Genomic DNA, 9,059 nt, shown 5'->3' on the forward strand with positions numbered 1-9,059 from the left:
GTACTTGCATGTGAATTATGAGCCACTGCAGCTAATACTGCAACTTAATTATTGCTGTTGTCTGTAATAATTGCTCTACAAGTTGTTCTTTTAAGCATCGCACTTCCTTTGGCAGTAAATTATTTTACAACACAATAATAGTCATACAAAATTGCGGACTGTCAACAAAAAATCTGGCATAATGCAACAGCAGCGTACGAATTTCTTGCAGCCTCACCATAAATTAAAATTATTTTGATCTTCTCTTCTACAGATAAAAGATCAACTACTTCAAATGTTCCAGAAAAGGTGCCAGAGAGGAGTGGTGCACAGTTATTTGGTGTTCATACTTATAAAGGCTCCAGCAATGCTGGCAGTGCACAGTATGGTAGGGTGCCAAGTGGTGAAGTGTGCATGTGATAGTTCACTCAGTATGTATGAATTCTTGCCAGATGCACCTATCTCTATTGTTATAAACATTTTACCATAAAGTTGTTGTATAGTGTGTTTTGCTGGTAGCTATGTCGGGCCTGGTGCAAGAGTTACAGCATTTAGATGGGATAACACACTGAAATCAGTCACCCTGATGGTGAGATTCTTGTGAACTCAGTGAAATCAATCATCCCAACTGTGTGGGGACTCACCACAAACAACCCCGGAGGGAACAGGAAACTATGTTATCTTAAAAGTAGCGTATTTGTAAGACTTTTCAATGTCTAAACATGAAAGTTTTACTGTACAAGCAAACTTGCAAAACTAAATTAAATTTTTAACAGAAATATCAACAGTTTAGAACAAAAAAGTTTCCATTTTTATAAAAACTGGAAAAATTGAATTGTTTACAGTGCCATCTACTGCAAATAGAAAACAAAATGTTTTGGGTAAACCCATGGTATTTTTTGACATAGAATCCTAATCTGCAATAAAAATGGGGAATTCTCATTTGAAAATGGGGAGAGGGGGTGGAGGAGATACGAGTGGCAAGTTTTAGAACAAGCAGATGTCCCCTTAGAAAATATTAATTTTTGTCTGGAATATTTTTTTTGTAGGACCATCTTTCTCGAGATATTTGTTTGGTACCAGTAAAAACAAACACCCTGTATAGTCCCAATTCATGTGGCATGAAGAGGGCATATTTTGAAGTTTTGTTTATATCATTGCAGGTATCGTTGTGATTCAACAGGCAGCACTACCATGCAGCGTGGTGTTCCGAAGACAGTCCATCATACAACCACCAAAACATTCTGCTGTGGTACTGACAAAGGACACAGGTTGCCTGTATAGAGGAAAAAGCATTGGATAACCAAGTGTGGCTGTTGAAACAGTAGAATGTGTCCAAGAGATCTTTTCTCATACACCAAATAAACCTACAAGTCAAGCAAGTCACAAACTGGTCATTCCACATTCATGTGTCAGATTCTGTGCAAGTGTTTAGGTCAAAATCCATATCGCATACTACTGCTGCAACATTTACAGCCAAGCAATTGCACCACAAGATGCAAATTTTGTTAACTTTTCCAGGAAGGAATGGAAGATAGCAAATTTACAACTTGACTGTTCAGTGGTAAGTGACATTCTACATAAACGGACAAGTGACTCACCACAATGTCCACATATGCACAACGGCAAATCAGTGTTGCAGTGGAGACTGAAAGAAATTCTCCACTGTTTCTTGTAACAAAGTGTACAGGCCCTACTTTTTTTCCTGAGAAAACTGTGATGGATACAGAGTATTTACACAAGTTGCAAGATTTTTTTGTAAACTTTTTGCTTATTCCCACATGTAATATTCCAACAAGATGAGCTCCACCTCACCAGCTTACACCACCATCTGTATAAGGAACTCCCAAAGCAAGTGGGTGCCATACTCAGGATGGTTTGGCACTCAAGTGGGCCCTAAGGTTTTCAGGTGGGCCCTGAGGCCTTGTGAACTTGGTTCATGATAGTTTGTGATTTTTCTCTTGGGGGATATTTGACAGACAGTGTTTATGTACCACCTTTCCAAAAACATTGACTGAACTCCAGGATTATACCATTGCTGTGCTGGGGAACAATTACAGCAATATGCTCAGAACATGTATGGCTCAAATATGACTACTGGCTAGCCACATGAGAAGAGCACATAGAACATTTGTAATGATGTGCACAAAAACTTTAAAATATATTTTTCCATGTAACGTATCATTCACAATTTTGTATGTAATATTTTGTGAAATACATTTATGTAAACTTGATAAATTATTTGTAAGCACTCTGTATTTTTGAAAGTATTTCTCTAAATAATAATAATAATAATAATAAGCAGCCAACAATTGGAGATAAATAGCAGCTATTTATTATAAATGGCAAACCACCACCTTGTTTCAAAGTACTGCCTTTGCTGCTGATTTACTAGCTACATTTAGTAGGTGTAAGTGCAAATAGTATTGAGTAGTATAGCTTACTCCCAATACACTCTGCAGATTAAGTTTCCAAGAGCTTCTTTCTTTTATTAATGTATACCTTGATTCACTCACATTTCTACTCAACACACACAAAATGAATGAAAATAAAAATTTCACATAACACTGAATTAGCCTCATATTAGAGTTCCCTAAGAACTTATAAGTGCCTGTATATCTTATACTTCTCCAATAATAATGAAATTATTGAAGTCAGCAGGAGACAGTTCACTTTTAGCTGATTACATATAAATGCATTTGTGGAATCTTGTTGATTTATGTGACTGAAGAAGATATGGTTGCTATCCTGCTTTCCATTACATGCATGCACAAAAGGGCTGGTGTTAGAGAAATATGGTGCAGATGTTTCTTGAAGTAGCCATGATTAGAGTTCTTTCAACACCAGCAGTTATCTCATTAAAAACATACTAGTAGCAAAGGGTATATTTATGCATAGGTTCTTCCCCTCCATCTGGAGAACTTTGTTGACTGAAGTTGTATCTCCCAGTAGGAAATATATATCTGAGGTTCCACCTCTTTCAGTACATCTAGCATTACATTTTCCATTATGTCACAATGGTTGATTATATAGTCTAGTTTACAGATGCACTGACCTGGAATTCAATTATGTTGTGATAGTTCTTCCACTTGTTGATAAGCATACTGGTGAACCCTGTGAGGTGTCTGCCAGCTCTGCTTTAGAATAGTGATGCTAGTGGAAGCATAAATTTTCTTTTACTTTCGGCAATGGAATTCCAGTATGCAATTTTGCATCCTCCTTTGCTCAGTGAAGCATCAATATATATGGGCCTAACACATCTCCACTTGGAGAGAGATGTTGGATACTGCAAGTTTCTCCATATGTATGAATTAGATCTAATGTAATTTTCACCGAAAGACAGCACAATGACAGCTGGCATCAAAGCAGTGTCATCTCAGCTATCTTTCTACAGCAACATACATTACCCTATATGTCACCATATGGTGCATGGTGGAGGTTACCTTGGACTACTATTAGCCAATCCCTTTCCTGTTCCACTCACAACTGAAGTGACAAACACCTGTCTATGCCTCTGTATGAGTTCAGTTTCTCTTGATTTGTCTTTGTTGTCTTTATAGAAATGTACATTGGCAGCAGTATCATTCTGCAATCAGCTGCAAATGCCAGTTCTCCAAATTTTCTCAATAGTGTTTTATGAAAAAACTGGCATCTTCATTACTTTGGAGTTTACAAAGTATTTCTGTAATATTAGCATTTCAATCAAACCTACCAGTAGCAAATATGGCAACATGTCTCCAAATTACTTCAATGTCTTCCTTTAACATAAAGTAGTGAGAGTCCCAAACACTCATTCCTACTACCAACATTATGTGCTTCTTCCATTTAATTTCACTTTGCAACTTTATGCTTAGATATTAAATCGAAATGACTGTCTCTGCAGTACACCACTAATGCTGCATTACAGGATTGTTTTACTACTCATCTGCATTAACTTACATTTTTCTACTTTTAGAGCAAGCTGCCATTTGTTACACCAAATAGAAATTGTGTCTAAGTTATCCTATATCCTACAATCACTGAATGACAAAAATTTTCCGCATATGACAGCATCATCAGCAAACTGTCGAAAATTTCTGCTCATCATATCAGTCATATCATTTGTGTTTATACAGAATACCTGATGATACCCTTGTCTCTGAAGAACTCGCACCATCCACAACAATGTACTGGGTTCTATTACTTAAGAAGTCATTGAGTCACTCATATATCTGGGAACTTACTTATTCTGTATGCTCCAAACTACATTAACAATCTACAGAGGGGCAGTATGTCAAATGCCCTCTGGAAATCTACGAATATGCAGTCTGCCTGTTGCCTTTCATCCGCGGTTTGCAGGGTGCCGTGAAAGAAAAGGGCAAGTTCAGTTTTGCATGAGTGATACTTTCTAAATCTATGCTGGTTTGTGGACAGAAACTTTTCTGATGGAGGGAAGGAGAAGAGAAGATTAGGGTTTAACATCCTGTTGACATTGAGGTCATTAGAGATGGAGGACAAGCTCAGAATGTTTCGTGTATGTGGAATGAAATTGGCTGCACCCTTTCAAGAGAACTATCGCGATATTTGCCTGGAGCGATTTAGGGAAATCATGGAAAAACTAAATCTAGAAGGCTGGATGCAGATTTGGACTGTCCTCCCAAATGCAAGTCCAATGTGCTAAAAATCACACCACCTCACTCGATAAACTTGAATATGTTCAAGAATCCTGCAGCAAATTGATTTTAAGGGTATTGGTCTGTATTTTGCAGGTCTGTTCTTTTAGCGTTAATCTGGGTAATGTGATCAGCTCTTCAACTGACTCCCATTACCAAACACTGCATATTTATTGCATTTTTGAACTTTGGTTGAATGCACGAACTCCTGTAAAACTTGTTGCCACTGAGAAGACAACTATTTGACTGCCTTCTGGACTTTAAGGGCATATGATCCTAATTTCAAAGAAACAAATGTGCATGGAAAATACACCTACTGAAGATTTTATATAATAAATGCTTTGTCTGTCTGCCTCCAACTGGGCCATTCCATACAGATGCTCTGCCAGCTTTTAACTCTTTGCATAATTGATCTTTATCACTTTGTAGAAGAGAGATCCATTTCAATTTAAGGTGGTGTGAAGTGTGTTGAGAACATGTTACAAAAATGTGGGGACAAGACTAATACCTGTGAATACTCTTTGTCTCGGGGCATGGTTGGTTATTTTGAATTTTTGTGATCAATAATCAAGAAGAGTGTACCTGCTGCAGCTCACTCACAAAGCTGGTCATACTAGGCTCACCCATTGTTTTCTCTCGTGTAACGAGCCACCCCCACAATGTGGTTGTGAAGCCAGTGATGATATCACATATATTGGTGGAATGTCCCATTTTTTTGGCTCTTTGTACCGAGTATGATCTTCCAAATTCCTTGTCTTTAATACTAGCAGACGATCCGTGGATGGCTGAACTAGTCCTCAGTTTCCTCCTTGAAAGTGGTTTTTATTTTCAGTTACAAGGTTTTGCTTTCCTCCAGGAGCAGGGGCAGGGTGGTTGTGGTTGAGGCCTCTCCTCATGTTTCCAGGGTCTGGGACCCACGACCTTTCCACCATGCAATGACCACTCTTGTATCCCTCAGTTTTTCCAATTTTTAGATTTAACCTACCCTTTTATGCCTTCTACTGTGTGTGATTTTAGCTTCCTTGCTTTAGAGTTTCACCCCTCTGACTGGATCTGCCCAATTTTCACAGATGCCTCTATCTTACGCACATAACTTCTGAATTGTGGGACTGATGAGCTCACTGTTTAGTCCCGTAACCCCTCCTCAGTTAATCCATCCATCTACCTACCTATCTATCTTAACACTGTGGTTATGCAGCAATTGTGCTTCAAGGATGGGAACTGATCCGTAAATGGAAAACTGCCAAAATGTCAATCGCATTGTATTATTTCTTCAAAGACAAAAGTCACACAAGACTGTAGTGACCTCAGCTCAGAGGTAACTCCACACTGATAACATCAACAACAATCAACGTCATAAGGGTGCTCATTCCAGCAGTTGGTAGGTCACTACCTGCTGCAGTGTGAGGATATGAGTGGGTGCTGTTGTTGGACGCACATTACATGAAAAAAGTAGTGGGGCAATAAGAGTATATATGATAGTAGTTATTTATTTTATTGTTCTACAGACCAATGAAGAGTTTGAGTTGGGAGTGATGCGTACCCTGATGAAAGTATAATGGAAGTTATAACAGCCACCACAACTACTACAGCAACAATTACAGCATTACCAACAACTGACATGACAACATCAGCAGCGACTGTGCCATCGGCAGTGGCACCATGTGGGAGAGAAGAAGAGAAGGTTGTAAATTGCAACAGCAACACACACTCATGGCCAGAAGAAGAGGGATAACTTAGGATGCAACTACAATAGTTGCCGCAGTCATGCAGCCAGGAAAGCAACCGTCCGGGCACCCTCACATCGCTTGCTGATAGCCAGCCAGTGGCGAACACCATCTCTACCTGCACTTCGGGCATGACCCTGCCTGCAACAGCCTGCTACTTTGAGTGGAAAGAGTGTTATTATCTGCTGTCCCAGCAGCACTAGTGTACAACATAGCATTTAAGCCAAAAGCCATTTTGTCACCAAATAGGCAGATTTAGTAGCCATTTTGTCACCAAATAGGCAGATTTAGTAGCCATTCTGCATAGCCTCTCCAACCTACGAGGTTGGCAGTGTCATCACAATCCCGCCTACCTCTGGAAAGTATGAGCTACTAAAAGCCAAGCTCATTCAACAACTTTCCTCTCTAACACACAATGCTTAGTTCAATGGTTACACAACGAAGAAATTGGCAACAAGAAGTCATCACAGTTCCTGCGACAGCTCTGCATCTTGGCTGGACTGTACGTCCCAGACCCACTTCTATGGTCCATATGGATGTCTCCCTTGCTGGAGAATGATCACACCCTGCTCTCAGTAGCACAAGGGAAGAACTTGAGCAAGCTGGAAGGGTTTGTAAGAAAGGCCACCACTCTGCTGGTGTTTACTACAATTCCCACATAAGAAAACTGGGCAACATCATTTTGCACCTTGGTGAGTTGACACAATGGGTCAGAGCCCTCCCGCACATGCAAACAATGGGACCACATCCCATCACAAGGACAACACAGTGTGTGTTCCTTGTCCTCATGAGACTAGAATGATAGTGTTTACCACTGTCATTTTGGCAACAAAACATATGAAATGGAGCACTGTGCTCATGAATAGGAAATACAAATGGCAACCTCCCACAACTGGCACGCAAGTCTACTGGAAGCACCAACCTGGACAGCTATTACAATGCTTAGTGGTAATAGACAGGACAGCTATGATGCAGTTCCTGTTGGATACTGGCTCAAACGTGTGTCTTTCCCAGCCACCTGCTATGGCAACTGTGACAGCATACAAGTTGTAACTTAGTAGCTGGAAAAAATTAAATTTAAACACTGGCTTATAAAGGTCATTGAAGTGATGATTTATTGTCACAGACACGATCCACACTATAACCACATGGAATTTCCTGTCCTCCTCTGACCTCATTATGGATGTGAGGAATGCTTCCGTTTTGGATTGGGTCACTTCTCTCAAGGTTGCGGGCTAACCAACTCAGCCCAGTGATCCGTCAGTAAACTTTCTCACTGTGCTGACACCAACAGCAAGCCTGCTAACCCAATTGCCATCAGTCATGTGACCTGTCAAGAGTGCCACCACCACCACCACCACCACCACCACCACCACCACCACCACCACCACCACTCAACTGTGCATCCCATCAGGATCACGTTTGGTGGTCTTGTTTCCTTGTGGCCCAGGAAGACAACTGGCGCCACTATGTCAACTGTATAGGACTCAATGCTTACTCTGTGCCTCACATCAGAGATTTTACACATCTGCTGGCGAGGCACACCATTTTGTCAATGGAGGACCTAGTAAAAGCCAATAATCAAAACCAAATACCAGTATCAACAAAGAATACCTTTAAAGAGCAATAACTACACCCTTTGGATTATATGAATTCCTATACGTGTTGTATGGCCTACAGAATGCACCACAGACTTTTCAGCACTTTATCAATGAATTTTGCAGGGACTGGACTTTTGCTTTGCATACATTGATTTTTTGGTGCCACTCGTCATCCTCAGCTGAACATGGAACACATCTACACAATTTTCTAAGTTTTGAGGAGTACAGAATCTCCATAAATAAGGTTAAATGTGTCAGTGTCCTAACGAAGTGGCATGGTTTCTGTGATTGGTACATATTCACCAGCTGAAAACAACACTGCACTAACGACTTACTCAGCTCCAAAAATGGTGCAGGAAGTGCATCAGTACATGGGGATGGTAAACTTTTGCCAATGTTTTCACCTTGACTGCTGAGGCCCAAGCACCACTAAACAACATCCTCCCCAGCTCCAAAGAATGTGACCCCATGCCAGACACTTTTGACTAGTGAACTAAAGGCAGACAAGCCTCACACATGCTCCGTTTGATATAGGTCACCTGTTGACGCTTTACCAATATTGCCTCATGATGATCAATGGATACACCAGGTGGCAGAAGGTATTCCTAATGGAAACAGAAACTGCCGAGAATATGGCACAAGCAGTCACCTGTGGTTGGTTTCACGTTTTGGTGGTCCCCAGCACATTACCTCCAACCAGGGTTGACAATGCGAGATAGAAGTATTTAATGCAGTGACCTGGGTGTATGTGATACACATGAAAGGGCTTTCCCTACACCTTACTATTTTTCTCAATATTTCAAACATCTTGTACCATTTTACATTGTTAAAGGTTTTTTTTTTAGTAAACAAATCCTCTGAATGTGTGTGTTTTCCTTAAATCCAGCTTCCATTATCAACTGTGACATCAGAACTGCCTCTGTTGACCTTACCTTTCCAAAAACCAAACTTATCATCAATCTTCTGTATTATATTCTTGATCAATTGGCATGTATGCACCACTAAGCTGATTGTGCGATAGTTCCAGCACTTTATTTGCCCTTACTATCTTAGGGATTGTGTGCATGATTTTCTGAAATTTATAAGCCCTGACATCTTTG

This window comes from Schistocerca serialis, chromosome 5, assembly GCF_023864345.2.
Source record: "Schistocerca serialis cubense isolate TAMUIC-IGC-003099 chromosome 5, iqSchSeri2.2, whole genome shotgun sequence".
Lineage (NCBI taxonomy): Eukaryota > Metazoa > Arthropoda > Insecta > Orthoptera > Acrididae > Schistocerca > Schistocerca serialis.